This window comes from Physeter macrocephalus, chromosome 11, assembly GCF_002837175.3.
Source record: "Physeter macrocephalus isolate SW-GA chromosome 11, ASM283717v5, whole genome shotgun sequence".
Taxonomy (NCBI): Eukaryota; Metazoa; Chordata; class Mammalia; order Artiodactyla; family Physeteridae; genus Physeter; species Physeter macrocephalus.
Window position 1 is genome coordinate 124,244,739 of NC_041224.1, and position 25,882 is coordinate 124,270,620.

At 35.0% G+C, this 25,882-nt stretch overlaps 1 long non-coding RNA gene across 1 annotated transcript in view; it reads right to left on the reverse strand.

The window, feature by feature from the left end:
- Window positions 1–203: 203 nt before the first annotated feature.
- Window positions 204–25,882, reverse strand: part of LOC129392584 (uncharacterized) — a 71,920-nt gene continuing 46,241 nt past the window's right edge. The window contains exons 3-4 of the long non-coding RNA XR_008618768.1: window positions 1,490–1,539; window positions 204–394 (exon numbers count right to left, since the gene is read on the reverse strand). This is a non-coding gene — a long non-coding RNA (uncharacterized lncRNA). The remainder of the gene's footprint in view (window positions 395–1,489; window positions 1,540–25,882) is intronic.

A 25,882-nucleotide genomic window follows, 5' to 3' on the forward strand; every position in this document is an offset into this window, starting at 1 on the left:
GGGGAGCCTGTTAGAAATGTATATATCAAATCCCATCCTGAAACACTGAATTTGAATCTGCATTTTACTGCACATTAAGTTTGCAGAGCACTGTGCTGAAGTGTGAACTAGGGGATATGACAGAGTGCAGATATGATATGCAATCTGTTAAAAATGCAGTGGAGCCAGTAATGGGAAAATCTGATCCAGAGATGTGTGTCCAACATATGGTTAGAAATCATTCATGTCTAGGATGACCTGGGTTGCAAAAGGCAGAAGAGAAGCATCCCCTTATACAGGATTCTTTTTCACCGCGAGTCAGGGGGCAGGTGGCAGATCTGGGGTTAGATGAAGAGGATGTCTTAGAAATAACCGGAACACTTGTTTTCAAACGTTTAATGTTGTCTTCAGGGTACTGTCAACCAGAGAAACAGAAAGTAAAAATATTAGTCTATGAACATAGGAAAAGGAGATGTGTACAAAGATAGTTGATTGAATAGAGTATATTTAAAATCTCTTTTTACTAAACGTATTTGACTTTAAATGGCAAAACCTTATTGTAGTTCACATTGAAAGAATGGTTCCAAGAAGGATTTAAATAGCTTTGGAATTAATGTAAAATGAGAAAATTCTTCCAATAATAACATGGTCATATCCAGTGGTTTCTTCCTTAAAGCCACAAAATATTTTCCTCACATTTCCAACAGAGCATCAGCTGGATGGTCTAAAATTACCAACAACTATAAATAGCTAAGGTATTAAAGCTATCATTAAGAATTCAGAGGTAAGATATAATAATGTGTTTTATGCTGCACACTCTAGCAATATACATAATTTATGATAAAATTAGAAGCAAAAATGTAAAAGAAGATAATTCATCTAATTTTTATAAAATGTCCATAAGAGATTAAAAGTAATTGTAGTTTGGAAGTTTTGCCTACTTGGGTAAAAATACTAGCTATTATTTCACTATAGTTAAAGTGACTCACAACTGTGAACCCAGTAAGATGCAATTTTATTGAGCTATTAATTTTAAAAATAATAATTTTCTGAAAAACAGAAATATCTAGAAAGTGATCATTCTTCTTAGTATTATTAGAACATAATAATGATGCCATCTCTACTATTAGAACATAGTGATGATGCTATTTGATGCTATCTCATATAGTACTGTTGTAAATATACCAAAATATTTTCAAGCAGAATTATATTATAATAAAAACATATAATTACTTTAATGGAAAATAGTATTTTTCTTCTTACTATCTTGTGAAAATTGAAGCACTTAATTTTCACATATTAACTGTGTATTTAATTAAAGCTAGATAACTAGTCAGGCAAAGAAATAACCAGTACTAGAATTTGTAATACCTGGGTCCAGATAACAAAAGAGAAATCCTATTTTGGAATGTAGTGGAAATTCTAATCATGCTTAAATTTATTATACATAGAAGAACCATTTAAAAGCTACCATTTTGCCATGAAGAAAGAGTATTTATTAAACACTTACCTTTTAAAAGAGTTATTGAAGGAAAGGACTATGATTTGGGAAGCTGGTACCTGTTAAGGAAAAACAGATGCTTTGATGCATTCATGCCCTCTACTGTCCCCTTTTGGCTTGAGAAACTTTCTTATATTTCCAAAGAAGAAGATTTCTTTCAGGCCCACTTGTGAAAATATCACTTATGTGGAACCCCTGTTGTGTGAAGCAAAAAAAAAAATCACTAACTGTGGAAGAGATGTGTTTTTTCTTCTTCACCGCAAATGCATTTTCCTATGTTGCTTTCTTAATCACCATGGAAACTTCTAAATAATCATTACAGGATCACAGGGATCTTGTGGCCATATATACACATTTTTTTGGTCCATGTATAAACTTTGGCAAGACCAGTGTCTTTTTATCTTTATATCCCCAGCACCAACAACACTCCTCCTCAAGAAGATACTCATGTATTTCTTGAACACATGAATAGCCAGACCAGTAAATATCAGAGTGTCAAAGCAGAAGGACCCTTCTACTTTATGAAATACAGAAGTTTTAGAAAGGTATTGGACTACACTGGGATTCATGAGTCTAAATAAAATCAATTATTTATTTAGTAGAATTATTGAACTTGAGGTCATTTAGTACTGCAGTTTCTTGTTTGGGATTTGTGGATTCAATTTAGCTGCCATTGTATTGGAAGTATCTGCATTAGTTTTAATATTTCAAAAGGCCTAAACATTTGCACAGAGTAAGTAAAATTCTAAGATTCTTTACTTTAGCTGAATTTATACCAATTATGATGAGTTTGTAGAGGCAAGTATATATGACATTAAATAATTTAAAATATGTAATTTAAATGTGTGTACATACATGTAGGTATAGGATTTATATAAAGAAAAGTTAAAAGATAGGTTAAAAAATTAGAAATAATTTCTCCCGTGCCAAATGACTCATCTAAGTCAAATGTCTAGTTGGTAAAAAGGCCAAGACAAACATCTGACTTTACTTCCTAATCTAGTATTCAGTTTCTGGAATAATAGGGAAGTTTATTTCACTACAAGGTAGGAACTACATCAAAGGAGAAAATGTAACAGCATTACCTTTCAAATTTAATAAAGCAACAAAGGTAAAAATTATGAATTTATATTCCATAAATAATAACTAGGCTGTAGAAATACATGATAAGGCAATTATTTTTAATTGCCTTAGAGGAAAAGGATTTAGGATGATAGAATAGGTTATAGGCCCAAGGCAAACAATTTATTCCTGTTTAGAAGACTATTATGTTTTTTTTTCATTTTAGAATAATTTTAAATTTACAGAAAAATTGTGAATGCAGAAGTTTTCCTGTACTACACATCCAGTTCCCCCTATTATTAACAACTTATATTAGTATGGTACATTTGTTATGCTTAACTAATTTTGATACATTATTATTAATTAAAATTCCATAGTTTATTCAGATTTCCTTAGTTTTTACATAATGTCCTTTCTCTATTCGAGGATCCCATTCAGATATTATAGTATATCTATCATGTCTCCTTAAGCTCCTCTTGGCTCTAATAATTTCTCAGAATATCCTTATTATTAATAATTTTTACCATTTTTAGAAGTACTGATCAAGAATTTTGTAGAATTTGCCTCAATTAGGGTTTTATCATGATTTTGTTGTTTTTATCATGATTCAGCTGGGCTTATGTGTTTTGGAGAAGACTGCAGAGATAAAATGCCCTTTTCATCACACCATATCAAGGGTGTATAGCATATGTGACTAACTGTAAGTGTTAACCTTTATCACCAGGCTGAGATGGTGTTTATCAGTTTTCTCCACTTTTAAGATATTTCCCCTTTCCATGCTGTACTGTTTAAAATAAAATCATTACAAATAATTCACACTTCAGAAATGAGGTATGCTTGACCTCCTTGAGGGAGGAGTATATCTGTAACCATTTGCATGTATGTTTAGATAAACAAGAGTTCATATTGTTTCCAATAATCCCCCTTGGATCCTTCTGGTCTCCTCCCCTTGTCTCAGAATGTGATCTTATTTGGAAATAGGGTTGTTGCAGATATAGTTAAGATGAGGTCATATTGGAGTACAGCATATCCCCTAATCCATTATGACCGGGATTCTTATAAAAGGGGGAAATTTGGGCACAGATAAACACACAACAAAAACACTGTTGGTTCAAAACCTCAGGAAATCCCAGGTAAAATCTGAAACTGGCCCCCATACACACAAGGCAAGGACAGAGCAAAGAAAGAGGCAGATCACTGCAGACTGGTAGGTGGCAATTTTAAAAAGCAAAGGAACTTACTTGCAAGGTTTGTCTTGGACAGTGATAAGTTGAGTAGATCTCCACACCTGCCTGCCAAAATCTTAACTGTTTACACAGAAAGGCTTGATTGAGTTCAGTCACATATACCATCCAGATGGTCTCGATAACATGTTACTTTCTCAAGGCTATATCCTTGAAAATGGTTCCCACTGTGGGAGTGCTGGGCAGAATGTACATTCTAAGGACAAGTGAGGGATGAGGAGCCTCAGATGGCCTGGGTCCAACTCCTGGGTCCACTGGCTGTCTCATCTTCTTGTTGACCTCCTCTAACACACACCATGTTAAGATTAGAGTAAACATCTCCCAGATACAAGCCAAGGAACTACCAGAATCTAGAAGAGAGACCTGGAGCAGGACCTTCCCTATTGACTTCAGAGGGATCCTGGCCCTAAGTACACCTTGATCTCAGATTTCTGGTCTTCAGAACTGTGAGATAATACATTTCTGTAAGTTAAGCTACCTAGTTTATGGTACATGTTATGGCAGCCCCTAGAAGCTAATATGAGCAGTATCATAATTGTTAGCCTGTACCCTGAGGAGAACAGGTTGATCAGTTAGAGTACAGTGTTATTGTACACCTTTTCTTGCATTGAGTCGTTTTAAAATCCACTCCTTTCCAACGTTATTAGGTCAGCAGCCTATTCCTCACGTCTCTTCATTGAGGCTGTTTCATATGATTGATTCAATTAGTAGGGTGTTCCATCACATTCTGCATTCTATCCTTGTGTCATTCAATTTTCTAAGTGATTTTTTTATCTGCATAAAGTGAGATTCTCATTTTGTGCTATAAAATTCTAAAGAGTTTGACAAATGCATAGTGTTATTTATTCAACTTTACAGTACCATACAGAATAGTTTCACCATCTGAAATAATCCCCTGTGTTTCACTTTATTCAAACTACCCTACCTCTCCAACAAGCAAACTCCTGGAAAATATGAATCTGTTTATTGTCTCTATTTTTGCCAATTTGGAATGTTATATAATCGGAATCATACATTAAGCTTGTTCCTACTGGCTTCTTTCACTAAACAATATGCATTTAAGATTCACCCATGGGGGCTTCCCTGGTGGCGCAGTGGTTGCGCGTCCGCCTGCCGATGCAGGGGAACCGGGTTCGCGCCCCGGTCTGGGAGGATCCCACATGCCGCGGAGCGGCTGCGGCTGGGCCCGTGAGCCATGGCCGCTGAGCCTGAGCGTCCGGAGCCTGTGCTCCGCAACGGAAGAGGCCGCAGCAGAGGGAGGCCCACATACCACAAAAAAAAAAAAAAAAAAAAAAAAGATTCACCCATGTCTTTTTGTGGAATAATAGCTCATTTTTTATCACAATAATAGTGCACTGTGTGAATGTATGACAGTTTGGTGATCCAGTCACCTACTGAAGGACATCTTAATTACTTCCAGTTGTGGGCAGTTTTGAATGTCTGATATAAACATTTGTGTGCAGGTTTTTGTGTGGAAATAAGTTTTCAAATAATTTGAGTAAATACCTAGGAATGAAATTGCTAGATCATAAGACTCTATTTAACTTTGTAAAAAAGTGCCAGACTGTCTTCCGAAGTGGCTGTACTATTTTGTATTCCCATTAGCAATGAAAGAGCATTTATTGTTTCTCTAATCCTTGCCCGTAATTGGTATTGCTAGGGCTTGGAATTTTAGCTAGTCTAACAATGGCCTCTGACTCTTTTGAATTCTCACAACAAATGATGTTGATCATATTTTCACATGTTTTTTTCCCACCTTTATATTTTGAAATTGAGGTAACTGTTCAGATTTGGGGATAATTTTTTATCAATTTCCTTATTGTTGAGTTTTAACAGTTATTTGTATTTTTTGAACATAAGTCCTTTATCATATATGTGTTTTACAGATACTTATTTCCAGTCTTTGGCTTGTCTTTTCATTCTCTTGGTAGTGTGTCTTATAGAATAGAAGTTCTTAATTTTAATAAAGTTTAACTTATCAGTTTTTCTTTCAAAGATAGTAGATTTAATATCCAAAATATACTAAGAATGCATATAGCTCAATGGTAAACACACACACACACACACACACACACACACACACACAAGCAATCCTATTAAAAATAGACAGAGACTCTGAATAGACATTTTTCCAAAGACAGACAAATGGTGAACAGATACATGAAAAGATGCTGAATATCACTAATCCTTAGGGAAATGCAAATAAAAACCACAATGAGATAGCACCTCACATCTGTTAGAATGGCTATAATCAAAAAGACAAGTGTTGGAAACTGTATAGAGGTTTCTCAAAAAATTAAAAATTGAACTATCATATGATCCAGCAATCCCATTTCTGGGTATATATTCAAAGAATTGAAATCATGATCTCAAAGAGATATCTGCACTCTCATGCTTATTACAGCATTATTAAAATAGCCAAGTTGTAGATATAACCCAAATGTTCATGGGTAGATGAATGGACAAAGAAGATGTGGTATATACATACAATGGAATATTATTTAGCCTTTTTAAAAAAGAAGGAAATTCTATCATATGTGACATCATGGATGGACCTGAAAGACAAAGTGAAATGTCAGCCACAGAAGGATGCATAATTCCACTTAAATGAGGTATCTAAAATAGTCAAAATTAGAGAAGCAGAAAATAGAATAGTGGTCACCATGGTTTGGGGAGGGGGAAATGGGGATTTGTTGTTCAATGAGTAAAAAGTTACTATTACACAAGATGAATCATTTCTAGATTTGCTGTATAACATAGTATCTGTAGTTAACAGTAAGGTATTTTACACTTAATTTATTAGGAGGGTAGATATCATATTAAATGTTCTTACCACAAGGAAACAAGCAAAACAAACAAAGGGCTCAAGGAAACTTTTGGATGTGATGGATATGTTTATTACTTGGATTGTGGTGATGTATCAAGGGTGTATGCGTGTGTCCAAACACATCAATTTGTATAAATTAAATATGAAAAATTTAAAAATATTAATTATACCCCAATAAAGCTGTTTAAAAAATACAAAGAAATTTGCAATCCTCTAACCACAAAAAGTCACAAACAAGTAAATTTAAGACGAGGAGATTATCCTATATTATCTGGATGCACCTAATATTATTATAATGGGTCTTATATGTAAAAGAGGGAGACTGAATTGTTAGTATCAGAGTGATGCAATATGTAAATAACTTGACAAAAAATTGCTGGCTTTGAAAAAGGAAAGAGCCACGATCCAAGGATGTAAGCATTCTCTAGAAGCTGGAAAAGGCAAAGAAATGAATTCTTCCCTAGAGCCTTCAGAAGGAGCACGGCCCTGCAGACACTTTGATCATAGCCCGGCAAGACCCATTTAAGACTACTAAACCCTAGAACTCGAAGACAATAGAAATACATTGTTTTAAGGCCCCCAGATTTTGGTAATTTGTTATAGAGGGAAGAGAAATCTAGTGCAGGTAGTGTGAGTCATCCAAATTTATTCCTCTTCAGTATTGTGCTGGTTATTCTAGGTATTTTCTTTTAACATATAAATGTTAAAACAATCTGTTGATATCTATAATATAGATTGCTTGGATTTTGTATGGATCAAATCAATAGATCATGTTGAGAAGAGTTACATGTTAACTATATTGAATCCTTTAATCCACACATGTGAAATATCTCTCAATTTATTGAGATCCTCTTTAATTTCTTTCATCAATGTTTTCTAGTTTTCAGCATATTGATCCTGTTTATACTTTATTAGATGTATACCTGTTTCATTTTCTTCTTGCCATTTTGTTTTGTATTCAATTTCTAATTTTAATTATTCACTGCTACTAGTTTATAACAAAGCAATTGACATTTATATAATAACCTTGCATCCTACAAAATTTGCTAAAGTCATTTATTAATTCTAGGATGTTTTTGTTGATTGTTTTGGAGTTTCTACATAAATAATTTTCATCTGTGAAAACACACAGCTGTATTTCTTCCTTTCCAATCTTTATTATTTCATTTTCTTGTGTTATTGCACTAGTTAGCACTTCATGTACAATGTTCAACAGGAGTGGTAAGTGAGGACATCAACCTTTTTCCTAGTCTTAGGGGGAAAGTGTTTACTCACCATTAAGTATGATGTTATTTGTAGGTGTTCTCTATCAAGTTGTTTCCATCTATTCCTAGTTTTCTAAAAGTTAATATCATGTATAGGTGTTGGGTCTTTTAATATTTTTCTGCATGAATTGCTATCATCTATGATTTTCCTTCTTCAGTCTGCTGATGTGGTGGTTTACAATGATTGTTTTCTACTATTAAACCAACCTTACGTCACTGGAATAAATTCCACTTGGTCGTAAGTATAATTCTTTTTTATAAATAGTTCTATTCTAGTTGCTAATTATTGTTGAGGATTTTTGTCTCTATATTCGTGAGAGATATTGTCTGTAGCTTTCAAGTAATGACTTTATTTGATTTTGGTAATAATAATGACTTCACAGAATGAGTTAGGAAATGTTATCTCTGTTTCTATTTTTTTGGAAGAGATTTAGAAAACTGGTATAATTTCTTCAATTGTTTGGTAGAATTCACTAGTGGAATTACATGGGCCTAGTGAATATATTTTGGAAAGTTAATAATTATTCATTCAATTTCTTTAATAGATATGGGCCTATTCAGATGATCTATATTTTCTTGTATGACTTTTGCTAGCTCGTTTCTTTTAAGAAATTAGTGCATTTAAAGCAATGTTGGTGGTTTAGTGGTAAGCATAGCTGCCGTCCAAGAAATTAGTTCATTTAACCTAAGTTATCAAATTTATGAGAATAAAGTTGTTCATGTATTATTTTTTAGTCTTTAATGTACATGGGATGAATAGTGACAAGTTCCTTTCATTACTAATTTTGGTAATGTGTGTCTTCTCTCTTCTTTTCATGGTTTGATATAGCTCATTTGTTTTTAGCACTGAATAGTAGTTCATTGTTTGGATGTACTACAGATTATCAATTCACCTACTGAAGGACATCTTGGTTGCTTCCAAGTTTTGGCAATTATGAATAAATCTGCTATAAATATCCATATTCAGGTTTTTCTGTGGATGTAATTTTTAACTCCTTTGGGTAAATACTGAGGTGTACAATTGCTGGATAATATGGTAACAGTATGTGTAGTTTTGTAAGAAATTGCCAAACTGACTTCCAAAGTGGCCGTACCATTTTGCATTTGGCAATGAATAAGAGTTCTTTTTGCTCCATTTCCTTTTAAAATTTTTATTGATTTCTACTCTAATTTTTTAAATTTTTTTCTGCTTGCTTTATGCTTAATTTTTTTTTCTCTAGTTTCCTAAACAGGAAACTTAAGCCATTGTGTTCAGATCTTTCTTTTCTAATAAATTACACTTAGTACTGTATATTTCCCCCTAAGGAATCCTTTTACAAGGTGTATTTTTATTTTTGTTTAGTTCATAATATATCTTCTTTTGAGACTTTTTGACTCATGTATTATTTAGAAATGTGTTTTTTAAAATTTTAATACTTGGGGAATTTCCAGATATCTTTCTGTTGTCGATAATCTATTTTCATCAACAGAAATCATAGTTTCATTATGGTCTCAAAACATACTTTGTATAATTTCTATTATTTTTATTATGGTCCCAAAACATACTTTGTATAATTTCTATTTTTTTAAAATTTGTTAAGGTTCATGTTATTATTAAGTATGTGGTCTATCTTGGTGAATATTCCACGTGAGTTTGAAAAGAATGTGTAATCTGCTCTTGTTGGATGGAGTATTCCATAAACGTCAGTTAGATCAACTTGACAGATAATACTAATTAGGTCAGTTGTATCCTTAACTGATTTTCCGCTTGCTTGGTCTAATAACTTTGGAAAGAGAATTGTTGAAGTATCCAACTATAATAGTTGCTTTGCCTATTTCTCCTTTCGGTTTTATCATTTTTTACTTCATATATTTTGACACTCTTGTTAGGAACATATACTTTTAGGATTGTTTTGTCTTCTTGGAGAACTGACCCATTTTTTATTACATAATACCTCCATTTATTCCTGATAAATTTCCTTGTTCTCAATTCTGCTTTGTCTGAAATTAATATTGCTACTTCAGGTTTCTATTGTTTAGTTTTAGCATGGTGTATATCTTTTTCCATCATTTTACTTTTAATTTATCACAGACTTTATATTGAAAGTAGGTTGGTTTTTTTTTATTGTTGATTTTTTGTTTTTTGTTTTTTTTGTATACAACATGTAGTTGGGTCTTGTTTTATTACAGACTCTGACAATCTCTGTTGTTTAGTTGGCATATTTAGACCCTTCATATTTTAAGTTTATTGACAGAGTCAGATTAACATCTATCATGTTTTTAACTGTTTTCTATTTATTACATTTCCTCTTTGTTTCATCTCTCTACCCTCTCTTTTTTTGCCTTCTCTAGTTCTAACTGAATATTTTATATAATTCCATTTATCTTATCTCTTATCAAATATACTTTAAAAGAAACTTTTAGTTTTTTCACTAAATTTTCCATTATAATGTATCTACTAGTCTAACTAAGCCTACCTTCAGATAATGCTAGAGTCCATTGCATGTGGTGCAGACATCTTATAACAGAATATTCCTAATTTTTCCCTCCCATCCTTCTTGACATTGCTGTACTTATCCATATGCTGTACTCATGTAATACATTGTTATTATTATTACTTTGACTAAGAATATCTATTATTATTTTTAAAGGAATTAAAGTTTATTTCAACAAAAGCTCCATAAGCAAATCTGTGTCAACAAAAGGCAGAGATTTGTATTGACTACAGTATAGACACTGTTATAGTATATCTGGTCCTTGACCACTTTGCAACTTAATTAATTTAAGAATGAGAAAAATAAAATATTTCATTTTACCTTCATATATTCCTTTTTTGATGTTCTTCCTTTCTTTGTGCAGAACCAAGTTTGTTACCTATATCATTTCTTTCTCCCTGAAGAATTTTTCTTTAACATTTCTTGCAGGACTGGTCTGATGTCACAGTTTTTATTTATCTTAGCCTTTTTCTCCTTCACTTGAAGGATTATTTCACTGGATATATAATTCTGTGTTGTTGGTGGTGGGGGGTTCCTTTAACACTTTAAATATTTCAGTTTACTCTCTTATTGTTTGCATCATTTCTGATTATAAGTCTTCTGTTAATTCTTATCATCATTTCTATATAGAGAAGACATTTTATTTCGCTGGCTTTTTTTAAGATTTTCCATTTGTCTATGGTTTTCTGTGGTATGAATACGATATGTGTGTGCAGATTTTTTGGTATTTATTCTGTTAGGTGTTCATTTTTGGCCATTATTATTTCAAATGTTTTTTCTACTTCATTGCCTCTTTCTTCTTCCAACTACACATATGTTACATCCTTTGAAATTGCATGTGGTTGAATATTGCGTTATGATTTTTAATTTTTTTTTCTCACTGCATGTCAGTGTGGGAAGTTTCTATTGACGCACCATCACCTCACTGTTTTCTTTCCTTAGCCTTGAACAGCCTGATGAATTCACATCAAAGGTATTTTTCTTTTGTTATGTTTTTAAAAGCTAACATTTCCTTTTGAAAATTTCTTAGAGTTTACATCTTTCTGCTTACATGAACCATGATTTCTTTCATACTGTCTACTTTTTCCATTACAGCCCTTAACATATTAATTGTGATTTTTAAGTTCCCTGTCTGATAATTACAATATCTGTGTCATATCTTAGTCTAATTTTGATGCTTCCGATGTCTCTTCAGACTGTATTTTCCTTGCATTTCTTTCAAAGCCTTTCTTTGGCATGCTTTGTAACTGTTTTTTTGTTGATGAAATAAAGATGTATTTAGTTATAGGAACTGAAGTAAAAAAGACCTTTAATATAAGCATTTATATTGACCTGACTAGGAGTTGTGCTGTGTTTAATGTTTAATATAGCTAGCTCTAGGGGCCAGCATCTTTCAATTATTGTAGTGCTTTTGTTTGTGTCCCTTCCTGACTTTGTGCTTCCCTGTATACTCCTCAGGGAAGGTCTATGTCTTGCAGTTCTTTCATCCATAATCCACTCTTACACTGGTGCCCTGTTGATGTGGTGTTACAATGTGGGGCAGGCGAAGCTTTCTACATAAACTTATGGTTAAATCTCAGTATTTTATTGGGCCTATGTGTCTTGGCTTTGACCTTAGCTGGTATTTTTGTGATGATATAGGTTTATTTTCCCTTAGGTGAGGCACAAGAAGCCTAGAGGAGGCTGAAGTGGGTGGGAATTCCTGTCCCCTCTCCCAACTGAGATAGGGCTCTGATAAAGTCTTTTCCCCTGGAAAGTAGAACACTTTGGGTGTATTTCACCATGATTACACTTTCCTTTCCCCTGCCAGAACCAAGAAGGTATCTTTGTCAGATCCTTACCGTAAGAACATTGTAGCATTTCTAATGAAAAGGCCATGAAAATGTGAGAGACCCTGTAAGTCTGTGGTCCCCAGGCATTTCTAACTATCATGCTAGTCCACACTCAGCCTCCAGCAATATATCAAGATTACCATTTAAGTGTTCCTGCCTGTTTTATTTTTTTCCCAAGTGTATATAGACTGTGATTCTCCATATTCACCTGTCTGTCCAGATTCAGGATGGCAGTTTGTCCTGAAACCTCTTATCTCTGTTGCGTCCAAGAAAAGTTGTTGATTTTCAGTTCATACAGGTTTTTCTTGTTGTAAGGATTAGGGTAATGACATGTTGGACCTGAAACTGTAAGTTGCATTCCTTTTTCAGTTACACAAAAAGCTGCCATCTTCACATTGCCGTTGAAAACTTTGTTCCTACTTTGATAAACTTCACCTTCAGAAGGCTATTTTTTTAAATAAAAGAGAAACCCTATATTTCCTATTACAGTTTAGAAAAATTCTAGAAAAACACCATCAATTTTAAGACCATATTGTAGACTTCAGTTTACCTGATGTGGCTAAACATTTATATTGCCTTTTATGCCAGTAGACAGAGCATTTGTTTTATAAAGGAATACATAATTTTCCCACAAGAGAAAGCAAATTTCATGCTAAACTCAGTATCTCCTAGATTTCTTCCCTTACATGGCAGAGTTGTAGGTGATGATACATTCTGCTCTGCTCTCATCAAAGACTTCTTACCTCAACCATGGATATTCTTTGAATCAGACCATCCCACCAACACACCATGTAGCCAACCTCCAACAATCTGACCATTGTTTTCTCTGGCTATTTCAAGAATAAACATTGGCTAAGGCAATATTTCATTAGAAATGTTGTTCTAGGGCACATCATGAAATGCAGTTAGAGTTATCACCATTTGGGCATGATTATATTTTACCACCTTCAGGCCCAGTTCAGTGTGAAAAATAAAAAATAGAAACCGGGGCTTCCCTGGTGGCGCAGTGGTTGCGCGTCCGCCTGCCGATGCAGGGGAACCGGGTTCGCGCCCCGGTCTGGGAGGATCCCACATTGCCGCGGAGCGGCTGGGCCCGTGAGCCATGGCCGCTGAGCCTGCGCGTCCGGAGCCTGTGCTCCGCAACGGGAGAGGCCACAACAGAGGGAGGCCCGCATACCACAAAAAAACAAAACAAAAAAAAATAGAAACCACATTTATTCTGTGTTTCAGTCTTCCCAATTGCCTTTCTTTCTCCTGACTTGAAACAGGATTGGTTTCTTCAGCTGCTATCTTCTTTTTATTCTTGCGGGACTATTGTGATTCTCCCTGAGAAATGAGCCTCCTCACATTACTTTCATAAAAGTGAAATACCACTGCTACTTGAAGGGCAAGACTTCTCCACTTGAAGCCTTCCCAGGCTTTGTGCGGAGATGTGGGCTGAGAGCTTCCAGAAGGAGGCGTGATTATGTTCCAGAAGACAACACGTCGTTTTACCACATTTCCACTGTGTTCACTTTTGGCTTCTCCAAATGTTAACCTTAGCGGTTTACCACTGAGCCTGGGACAAACAGCTCCTATACGAGATGCTTAAGCACAGGTCAGTGGGGCTTCCCTGGTGGCGCAGTGGTTGAGAGTCCGCCAGCCGATGCAGGGGACACGGGTTAGTGCCCCGGTCCGGGAAGATCCCACATGCCGCAGAGCGGCTGGGCCCGTGAGCCATGGCCGCTGAGCCTGTGTGTCTGGAGCCTGTGCTCCGCAACGGGAGAGGCCACAACAGTGAGAGGCCCGCGTAACGCAAAAAACAAAACAAAAAAGAACAGGTCAGTGGAAGAGGTCAGTCCCCCACTTGAGTCTCTTTTCCTATCCACACTCAGGAGCAGAAGCAATTTTTGAGGAGTTAAACTGTTTGGTGCAGACCATCAGGACAATCCATATCCTATTCCACTATAATGTTTCCTTGATTTTAGTCTCAGACGTTGTTGTTGTTGTTCCCAGACATTGTTTACTACTAGGATAAGAAGTCAAAGACCTTCGCTATGTCTGATACTGAGCCACTCCAAGGTTGCGGCATGCTGTCTTGAGAACAGCTCCTATCTTTAGAAGTATTCAGCAGTTCCTTCTCCTCCAAGTGTCTCCAACCATTCAATATGTCTTGTTTTTTCCATGGAAGTGTTTCTTATGTTTCTTTGTAAGATAAAAGGAAAAGTCTAGACGATCCCTGAGTTCCCTTTGAGTTCTTACATTTTGTAATGAATACAAATGTCTTCACAAGGATGTAGTTATAGAGGATCTGCTCATAATCTCTCATTTTATGTAATTTTCTTATAACTTACATTTTACATATATTTTACAAATAATTAGTGTCATAGACAGAATACAACCATTTTTTGTTAACTGCTGGGATACAACGAACAGAAATTCTTACCATACTTCTAAATAGGAATTCAGTGGCACAACTAACAATGACATACTGTCACATGAAAAATAAAAGCCCACAATGATATTTGACTTTTTTTTCAGTCTTTGGATGTTTAACTCTCACCCAGGCTTGGAAGGGTGGGATAACTTCTTAGGTATCTCTCAATTTCAATCTACAGTACCTCGAAAGACTGCAAATCTCTAACCATGACTTATTCATTTATTCTTTACTGTTTCTTTGATCCATTTGTTCAGAAAGTAATTGCTTAGGCACTAAGGGAAAGACACAGAGGGGATCAACAAGTAAACGTTCATAATTCATTTGTTTTGTGCTCTGTTAGGACCAAGCACAGAGGGTTAAGGGAGTGCATAAGAAGGGCACTTGAATCTCCTTTGGGAGGTGTGGGCAATCAGAAAAGGCTTCTAGAGGTACGAGGATAAGAGGGGGCAGGGGACGGACAAACAAACAACAGTAAAAAAGATATTCCAGTAAAAAGAAGCAGCATGCACCAAGGCCAGAGGAGAAATAGAGTAAAATCATGGAAAACAAATCCTATGTTCAGAAAACTTGAAACATAGGATAGACAAGACTTGATGTACCATGACAGGTGTGGGCAGGGAGCTTAGAGGAGCAAGTGTAAGTGAGAGCAATGATGAAAGCCTTCTCCTTCCCTTTTTTCTCCTGCTCATTTCACCAGGTCAGAAATACAGAGTCTCTGTCCCACAGTCTTCTTGCTCTAATCTTATTCTCTGGTTTATTCCTCTAGACTCGTCTTGTTAAAACATTTTATATTTTTATTTCAAAACCTTTTTATGTTACATTCAAAAAATTTTTAATCTGGTAAATCTTCAAAAAACTAAAATAAATGAAACTATTGATCTAAAAGAAACAAGTAAAGCTGGAGGTTGTCTTCTATGATGGAAACAACCAGGTGAGACATGAAGTCGAAAAGTTTGTAGAAAAGACAGTTACAAGTTTTTATTTGTTTGTTTGTTTAATGTAGGCCAGTGTAATATAAAACTGTGTGATCTTTCCATAATTTCCATTCTTTCTTTTCTACTCTTAAGCTGGCAAAGGCATGGGAGGGCAAGAGAAATCTGGAAACTTAGATTTTTAAGTCCTGATAAGTCCTATTAAAATGAAGATGATAGTAATTAAAAATTTATAACATAAAAAAACCTAAACATAATGCTGGCATTTAGCAAAACTATTCAGATGTCTCAAATATGATAAACCTATTATGTATGAATAGAAATAGAGTAAAAACACATGTGGGCATATCCTGAAGCAGAATTTATTATCCTTGGCACTATTAAAATTTGGGCCAGATAATTCTTTGTTGTGGTAGTTGTCCTGTGCAATGTAGAATGATTAGCAGCATCATTGGCCTCTACACACTAAATGCCAGAATCACCCCACTGCACAAGCCATGGTATATAAAAACATCCCCAGACATTGCCAGAAGTTTTCTGGGGGACAAAATCGCCCCTAGCTGAGAACCACTTGCTAGATTCTAGTAGATATTGAAAGGCATGAGAAGTTACTCTTCCACTCAAGGAGCATATCATCTTGTGGGGAAAAAAACTTGCTAAAATTTTATTCTAGTTCACCTTATTCAAATCAGATTATAATTAGCACAAGAGGAGAAATTTCAATACCATGATATGAGAACATACAGAAAAATAATTCTGAAAAGGAAGTAGGACACAAAATCAGTAAATATTCTATACAGGAGGCAAAATATGAACGTGGACTTGAAAGACAAAAAGGAAGTATAAGGAAACCACAAAAATCAATAGCATCCACAAAGGCTTGGAAACATGAAAGTAAAGTTAAGCATTTGAGAAATAGTGAAAATTCATAGCCAGCCAGCTGTAGAATAAGTGATGGGCTAGGAAGCTGCAAAGATAGATTGAGGGGATGTTTTGAAAGATCTTCCATGCTGTGTTCAGAAATTGGGGACTTTTTTCCATCAAGTGCTAAAGGACTAATTAATATGTTAGAGTACATTGGCACAATATTTGTGTTATGAATGTAATTTTTGAGCTTTATTTTTAAATAGTTTAAAATAATATTATAAATCAATAGTCTACTATCCATTACTTAGATAACAAGACTAGGAAGAAGTCTAAGTTTTGCATCTTCAAAGCCCTATCTCAGATTAGTGATGGTTTATCAAATTACAGATCACACATCTCCAATGAGATGGGTAACTTCGGGAAGATTAGCCTCACAAACAATCTTCTCTGTTTTGCGAATGAATAGATGACTACTTTAAACAACAAAGTCTGAAAATTATTTAAGAGATTTTTATGACATGTTGTAACAACAAAACCAAAATATAAATATACATTGAAATAAAGACTCTGATTGCATTAGACTACATTAGGAATATTTTGGGGTGATGAATGCAGCCAACAACCAGATTAAGGTTGGCTCGTGTCCATGAATAGAGTTGAGAGCCACTTGGATCCTCCCAGAAAGGACTCCAGTTCTTAATTAGCATAGACAATATTTTGGCTGTGTGCACAGTGCTCGAATTTGGATAATGTTTTGATAATCACATAATCAGAAAGATTATATTCAGCACTATTCTGCTGTTTTTAAAAAGCCAAGTAAAACATGTTTGTTAATGAAGAATTATTGTTCACACGTGATCCCAAATAAGCCCCACAGTATTTTGTCTTAATATTGGTGAAAATGTTATATAAACAAAATAACATATACTTAAATGAAAGAAGTTGTAATAAATATAGCCTTATACCTGTGTTATTTATACCCCTGGTTTAAAATATAGCTTATATTTATTCTTCCTTTCTCTATTCTATTGTATTTTATTGCCATAAAATTTTTGATATATTCTAATGGGTAGAGATATGAAATAATCGACTAAACAATGAAATGTAAAGCATGTCAGTTAGTGATAAATGGTATGAAGAAAAACAAAGAAGAGTTATGGTTGTAGGGTATACTTCTATGGGATGGAAAGGAAGAAGTGAGATGAATGCAGTGTTTACTACAGCAGAAACCAGAGAGAAAGTAGCCATCCATGTAGACATATGGTGAAGAGTATTCCAGACAGAACTAACAAATGTAAAGCTCCTGGTAATATGTATATTAGCTTTGAGGAAATGCAAGGAAGCCCCCAGAAGTTGTTTACTGCTTTGTCCATAGTATCTCAAAAGTGCTCACCTCATTGTAGGAACTCAATAAATAACATGCTGAATCAGTCCGGCATTCTAGAGTTGAAGGAGTGAGGGGAAGAGTATAGGAGATTGAGTACAGAAGTTCCAGAAGGCACTTGTAGGCTAGTCCAGAAAAACCTATGGCTTAGTATGAGAGAAATGGGAAGTCATTAGGGGATTTGGAAAATACAGGTGATATAAATGGACATATGCTTCAATAGGACCTTTGGTGTTATGCTTTTAGAAACTTAAGAAGAAAAGTGAAGAAGCAAGGAGAGAAATGATAGCATTTTGGACCAAGATAGTCACAGTGGATGTTGTAGAAATGGTCAGATTCTATATATGCTTTGAAGATGTAAATTGTAGCATTTGTTAACAGATTTATGAGTGTGATTTTTAAAAAAAGAGTCAAATAGGACCCTAAGATTGTAAGTTATATCTGTAAGAATGTTATAAGGCATCTGTAAGAGTTATATTTACTGAGATGAAGAAGACTGTGGGAAGAACACAAGGGGAAAAGTTGTGGAACAAGGAGTTTGGGAATACACTGAGTTTGAAATGTGCATTAGACAACTCTATGAAGTTGAATGGACAACTAGAAGTGCAATGCTGAAGTTCAGGCTACAGTTCTAGACTTGGGAGTTCTTAACCTATGTGGTATTTAAAGCCATGTGATGAGATCATCAAGAGAGTGAGGGTGTGAAGGAAATACCCACAACTGAACTCTGGGGCACAGCAATATTCAAAAGATAGGGAGATGAGAAGGAACCCATAGATGAGATTAAGAAGGAATGTCAAGTGAAGTAGGAAGAAAATAGAAAAGAATCTCGGCAGGATCACGTATTAAGGAGAAAGTGATGAAGTCAAGACATCCATAAGATGAGAACCGGTATATCAAATGAGTTGAAAGCTGAAAATAAATATGACAGTCTTTGGTGATTTGGACAAAATCTGCAAAAGAGAAGTGGAAACAAAAGTCTAATTAGGAAGGTTCAATTTAGAAAGGAATTATAAGTAGCAAATGTAGACAAGTCTTTGGATAAATTTTTCTTTAAAGTTAACAGAGATTGAGTGGTATCTGGAGGGATATGTGTGCTCAAGGTTTTTGTTTGTTTTAAAAAGTATAGTATTACATGATATTTGCATGATCACAAGAATGACTCAACAGAGTGGAAAAGTAGACAATGCAGGAGAGGGAGCACTTTGATACAATGATGTACTTTGATACAGTGTTGTACTTAAATGGATGAGAGCCAGTATGATGAAATGAACATTTGTTCATAAATATGAATTGTCAATTCATCCATAATTCCAGAAAAGAAGGCAAAAGAGAATATTGGTAGATTGGTAATGTGTAGAAATCATTTCCTTTCTTTCATTTTTCTCACTGAAGCAGAAAGGAAGATCACCTACAGGGGTTGAAGGAGGAGGAAAGAGGTGCTAGAAAATAAAAGAGAGGAGAAAAGAGGCAACCATGGTTGTCTAAGATTGAGAGCATGAACTAGGAAACGTATGTATTAGATTTACTAGGTAGTACTAGAGGCTCATGTAGGCTTGTGGTCATTAAGTTAAAGTGAGGTCAGTGGACATAGGTATGTCTTTTTCCCCAAACATGTTCAGTCACCTGCTATGGACATAGAGAAGGTGTAGAGCTGAGTATAACCAGGATTGGGTGTGAGATAAGTCACAGGTAAACAATATATGCCATATGACATGCATTCACATATAAATAACTTCACACTAAAAAAAAAAAATTCCTGGCCATATGAACATATACATAAAAAATATGATCCTGTTTTTGTCTACTAGTCTTAAACTTAGAAACAACAAATGAACTACTCTTGTTTTTGTTGTATAATCTTCAAGTAATCTTATTTAAAATAACAACAACAAAAAATAACATATACTTTATCTCCTTGTAGACACTTATGTTTAAATTAATGTACTTTTAGCACAGGTCAAATATCAATCTCTCTGCCTCTCTCTCTCCTCCTTCCTCTTCACCACTAAACCCCACAAAAACACTTTAATGTGTTTTTATGTGATAGGGAAATAAATGGTGCCTAGACCTGGTCAGGCATCAATATAACTGCAGCTCGAAAGTCACCCTCGTATCTTCACATCTGAGAACTACAGCTCTTTCTAGTGGAAGTGAGTGCTTTCTTTCACCTAGAGAGTGATGAAAAATGTACCTTTCTCTTTCATTGGGGGCATGGTCATTGTTCATACAGCATTTAAAACAATGCTTTTCCTATCTCCTAATAGGTATTTTGGCAAAATAGACTGAAGGCTTCATTAAAAATATAAGACTAATCCTGGAAAACAAAACAAAAAACAAACAAAAAATTTAAAATGGCCTTTTTTCCCAGTAGGTTCTCATTGACTGGTAAAAAAGCAATTTCATGAAACTTGTCACTGATTCCTTTATAATAATGTGAGCATGGCTGGAACCTGGCAGTAATTCTCCTCATTTGGAGCAATAATGTCTTAGAAAGAAAAACAGAATTTGCTCTTAGAAATATATTTTTTGAAAGGACTCTTTTAATAGGAGGTTTTTAAAATATATTTGAGGCAATTGAATATTTGTGTGGTAGAAGACTTCATTATTATTCTCATCACAATCATTAATATAACAGTAAAGAAAACAGTCAGCCGTGAGCTGTATGATGTTTAAAGTGATTTACGTAGTTCATGTTCATGCTTTTCAGTACCAAACATTTTTGAGGGTCTACCTTCTTTCACAAACCATCTTGACAAATTTCAGAGGAAGAATTATTTTAAGAAAAATGAATTGAATGACTTGCATGTCTACAACTTGTACTCAAAAATGGACTTCCATGTTTTACTGGACAGTCAGGAGAGCTGAGTTATCCTTTGAGCTTACCATTAACTGACAGTTCAAAACAGAGGAACAAGATAATGTGTCAGTGTGTCTTTCTACCTCTGTACTTCATCTGTAAAATGAGAGATGGAGTCCAATGGATTTGTAGAGGGGGGAAAAGGAAAGTAAATATATAAGTTCTTTCCCCCTGTTTTTAATTTTTAAAAAATATGAACTTGTGTCTTTTGTGTATTCTTTTCTGATTATTCAGCTCTTGCATGATGTTATTGGTAATCCAAGGGTATACCTCTCTGACTCTCAGTTACTGCATCTGTAAATGAGAATAATAAACCCAGACTGCTGATCTCAACGGATAGCTGCCAGACATCAATAAAACTACCTATAAAAATATCTTTTAAATGCTTAAGGACCATTTAAATGTAAAGTATCAATATTAATCTTTAGGTCCTCTTAATTAGACATTCCTTTTAGAGCAAACTGGATATATAATATTTTGGCAGAAATATTTGAAGAAAATCTTTTGCAAATGATCAGAAAATTATTCCCTAAAGGAAAATTGTACTATACTCACATTCTCTTGCTATTTCTGTTAATAAGAATGGATAAAGAAGATGTGGCACATATATACAATGGAATATTACTCAGCCATAAAAAGAAATGAAACTGAGTTATTTGTAATGAGGTGGATAGACCTGGAGTCTGTCATACAGAGTGAAGTAAGTCAGAACCAAATGTAAAATGGTTAGCTAGTGAGAAGCAGCCGCATAGCACAGGGAGATCAGCTCGGTGCTTTGTGACCACCTAGAGGGGCTGGATAGGGAGGGTGGGAGAGAGGGAGACGCAAGAGGGAAGAGATATGGGAACATGTGTATATGTATAATTGATTCACTTTGTTGTAAAGCAGAAACTAACACACCATTGTAAAACAGTTATACTCCAATAAAGATGTTAAAAAAAAAAAGAAATTATTAACCTCTAGGAGAAAATTCATGTAGATTTGATTCCAATGGGAAATAATTTCTGGGAAAAAACTGTTAAAAATAAACAAGAAAAAATTTAGAAAGCTTAAAAATGAAATTAGCTTTTAAATGTCTTTTCTGATTGTTTGATTTTGTGGGTTTTAGGTTTTTTCTTTATTTCCCCTTTATTTTTTAACCATGGGGGACAAGAACAATTTGTTAGTTCGTCCAGGCTTTTGCCAAATAGCTTGCATTATCTTTGTCAGCCTTTGTTGTTACTTATCTATCCTCTGCCTTTTGTTATTTTTAGAGAATTTTGTCTTACCTTTTCTACTCTGTATTGTTAATATATTATTTTATTACTATTAGAAGGTGAACTGAGTAGATATATATATTTTCCTATGCAAAGTATATCAGAATGAAATACACATGGTGGTTATGGTCAGGAATCCAGGGTAGAAAAATGAGCTAAATGAAATTTATCAACTGGTTTATTGATGGATTGCCAAGTGAAAGGAAAGAATCACAGGGATGAGTTCTCAAGTGGATAAACCACCAGGTGGAGTTTGGAAGACTGGACAAACAGCCAGATGACCCAGAGGGTCAGATATGTGGTATGACACCAGTAATAAGGGTAATGATTATATTAGGGGTTATTGTATTATGTCATAGTGTGATATTATGTGATAAATTACACACAGGAGATAAGGAGCATATCCATAACCTTAAAAAGGAGACAGATTTTTCGGAGTATAAGTAGAAACAATCTGCTTGTCTTGCACAATAGAGTGCTTTCTGAAAAAAATATTTTTATAGAACACAGTGACACCAATTCCATGCATCATCTGGTAGTTAGGGAAAATAACACCATTCTGTTTTCAAATTCAGTTATTATAACATTACAAAAGTTAATTAATAATAATATCTAACAACTGTTGAGTACTTACAATGTGACAGGTAATGATCTGAGCACTTTTAATCCATACAACAACCTATGAAATAGTTAATACTTTTCCCTATTTTATAGATGAGGAAACTCTAGCATGAAATAGTTATGTAAATTAAGTAAGGCCACTTAGCTAGGGAGTTTTGGAGTGGGCTTTCACGCCTATATGTTGTGATTCTAGAGCCCACACACTTACAGGAAAAAAGAATAGTGAACCTGGGAATCATCGGCCATTCATCAGGTCTTTCTGAAATCCATATGTGCCCCCACCATGTAAAGAGGATGATGAGAGATAAGAAATCAAAAGTTTTCCCAAGAAGCTTATGATCTAGTTGAGAAGTCATGAAAGAAAAAAATGGGGAGTCACAATTTTAACTGTCCAAAATTTAAACTAGATCTTGGTTTATATAAACTAGAATAGTTTTTTGTTTTTTGTTTTTTAGAAGGCCTGATGGAGGATGCGGACCTTTTAAAAGGAATTAAGATGTTTATGGGTAGAAGGGAGAGAGGAGAATACTTCTAGTGACAGCATTACATTTTACCTACCTCTTATGACTGTTAAGAAAACCGCCACCCTTTTCTAGGAAACAGTTTACTTCAAAGAATCACCTTCCCCATACAACTTGGGTAATACTCACACATGCTCTCCTGTTCACCCATGGCAAGGCCACACACAGACCCTCTGATTCTCATTCTTTCATAAATGATCAGCTGAGTTGTTTGCTTCATTGACCAATCTGGACAAAATGTCCACAAACTTGACTTGTCCAAACTTAAGTTTCTCTCCTTCCTCAAGATTCCAGAATGGTGATCCCCCCCTCAGCATGAACTAGCATACAACCCCTCTGTAAGAGACTCTCCTAAGAGTCAGCTAACTCAAGGGAAGATATTCTCTAACCAGCTATGTGATCATGCCACTCACGCATTCCACTATTCAGGGTCTTTCAAATTTTCTTTACTCCTCCCTATAAAAGAAAAGCCTTTTTCTGCCCAAACACTTGCACATCTCATGGTTGGAGTGTTCTATTGCAATAGTTCCCCTCACCCTATTGCAATCATCCCTTTCCCACTCTTGCATTAGTCTCCAAATAAAGTCTCCTTACTTAAGTCCCAATTTGTTATTTGACACTAGGTAAAGAACGATGTAAGGGGAAAAAAAACCTCACACACAGAGGAAAAAAACAAGGATTTTATTATGTATAGGACAGTGAGGGACTAGCCTAAAAAGAGCAAAAAAAAGAAATAATTTTCAGAGTACAGGGAAAATATTGTGTGAGCAACCCAGAGTAACATAAGACTTTGATTTGTTGTTTACCTGAATAATCATAACTAAAGCTGTAATAAAGACATTGCCATCTAAAATGAATTGAGTGCTTATATCATACCAAGTGCTTTATAGGGTTAGCTTCTTTAAGGCTCATGGGGGCCCTATGAATTAGAAATTGCTTGTAAGCACTGAATTGTGTCCCCCAATATTCATATGTTGAAGCCCCAACCCCCAGTGTGACTGTATTTGGAGATAGGCCTTATACGGATGTAAGAAATGCCAAGGGAGGTCATAAGGGTGAAGTATTATTCTGATAGGACTGGTGTCCTTATAAGAAGAGAATGAGAGACCAGAGAGAGATCTCTCTCTCTCTCTCTGAGTATGCACAGCAGAAAGGCCATGTGAGGGGACAGCAAGAAGTTGGCCATCTGCAAGTCAGGAAGAGAGGTCTTACCATTAACCAACCCTGACAGCAACTTGATCTTGGACTTCCAAGCCTAGCAATGTGTGGAGCTGCACCAGTTCTAGCGAGGTCTCAATGGAGGGCTTCAAGCATAAACTGGTCAACAATTTGGCAGGAAGTTTCAAGTCTTAGAAAGCGGGATAAATAAGGTAAACTTAGAGACCTTCACCTCCAGATTCTTTCCTTCTCTAATCTGGGTTAAGGTGACCAGACAACAGACAGGGTGATGGTAGTGGACACACAGAGGCAGGCAGCAAAATATTGTCTTTCAAAAAAGCTTTAATTATAAAAACAATGCACAGCACTCACTGCCCTAGAGGCAATGATGCCTTAAATTCAGTACAATTCCATAATATTTTCACTAATTGTTTCTACTAAATCAGGTTCCATTTGCTTTATTCACACAATAATATATTATGGACATTATTTCAGGGTAGTATGTACAGTCTACCTATTTTGTTAGCTGTTGTCTTGTATTTATTACATTTGTGCCATAACTTACTTAACTCTATTAATGGGCATTCAGATTGTTTTCAGTTTTTCCTTTTCACAATTGATAAGAGCAAACTCTGATAAGTGCTTTTGAGAATCCATACAGATGTTTGCAAAATTTATAAGGATTTATTCCAGGATTTCTAGGTATAGACTTGCTGGATCAGATGTTATACATATTTTGAATTGTGAAAAAATTGCCAAATTATCTTCTAAAACTGAATCGACTTTATGTTTCACTAGCAAGGAACTAAGTGACTATATTCCTTGCCAGCCCTAAACTTTATTTAATCTTTTGCATTTTAGTCTTCCCATTCAGTAATAAGAAAAGTATCATTTATAAGAACACTTGATTAAAATAAAATATGACTTTTTTGTGAGAAATGTTTAACTGACCTTCTTTATAAAAAAAGAGGGGGGAGCATGAAGTGAAAAGTAAGTGTTCTGAACCTAGGCTCAGTTAATCTCTGTTAATGGTTTTGGCACTCCTCACGTAACAGTGTTCTGTCACTTGTTCTCTTTTTTCTTTTAACAGGCTTTATATTTTAGAGCAGTTTTAGGTTCACAGCAAAATTGAAAGGAAGGTACAAAGATCTTCCGTATATCCCCTGTCCCCACACATGCATAGCCTCCCCGAATATCAGCATTCCCCACCAGAGTGGTACCTTTGTTAAAACTGAAGAACCTACGTTGACACATCATAATCACTCAGAGTCCATAGTTTACATGAGGGTTCAGTCTTGGTGGTGTGCATTCTGTGTATCTGGACAATTTTATAATGACATGTATCCCCCATGATAGTATCATACAGAGTAGTTCCACTACCCTAAAAATCCTCTGTGCTCCACCTGTTTTATTTACTATATCCTGGATATTCCTATATATTGTTAGTATACCTTTTTAACAGGAAGTTTTCTACTGAAGACTCTTACAATACTTTATTAAACCAGCTTCATACTGATAAATAAACATTTAATTATTTTTAGGTGTTTGCTATTATTTACAAAAAACATAATAAGCATTCTTGATATAAAGTCTTTATTACACTTTTGTGAATATATCTGTAGGATAATGAAAGATTTTAAATGAAGAGAAAAAAAGAATGAGTCAGCAACTATGAACATA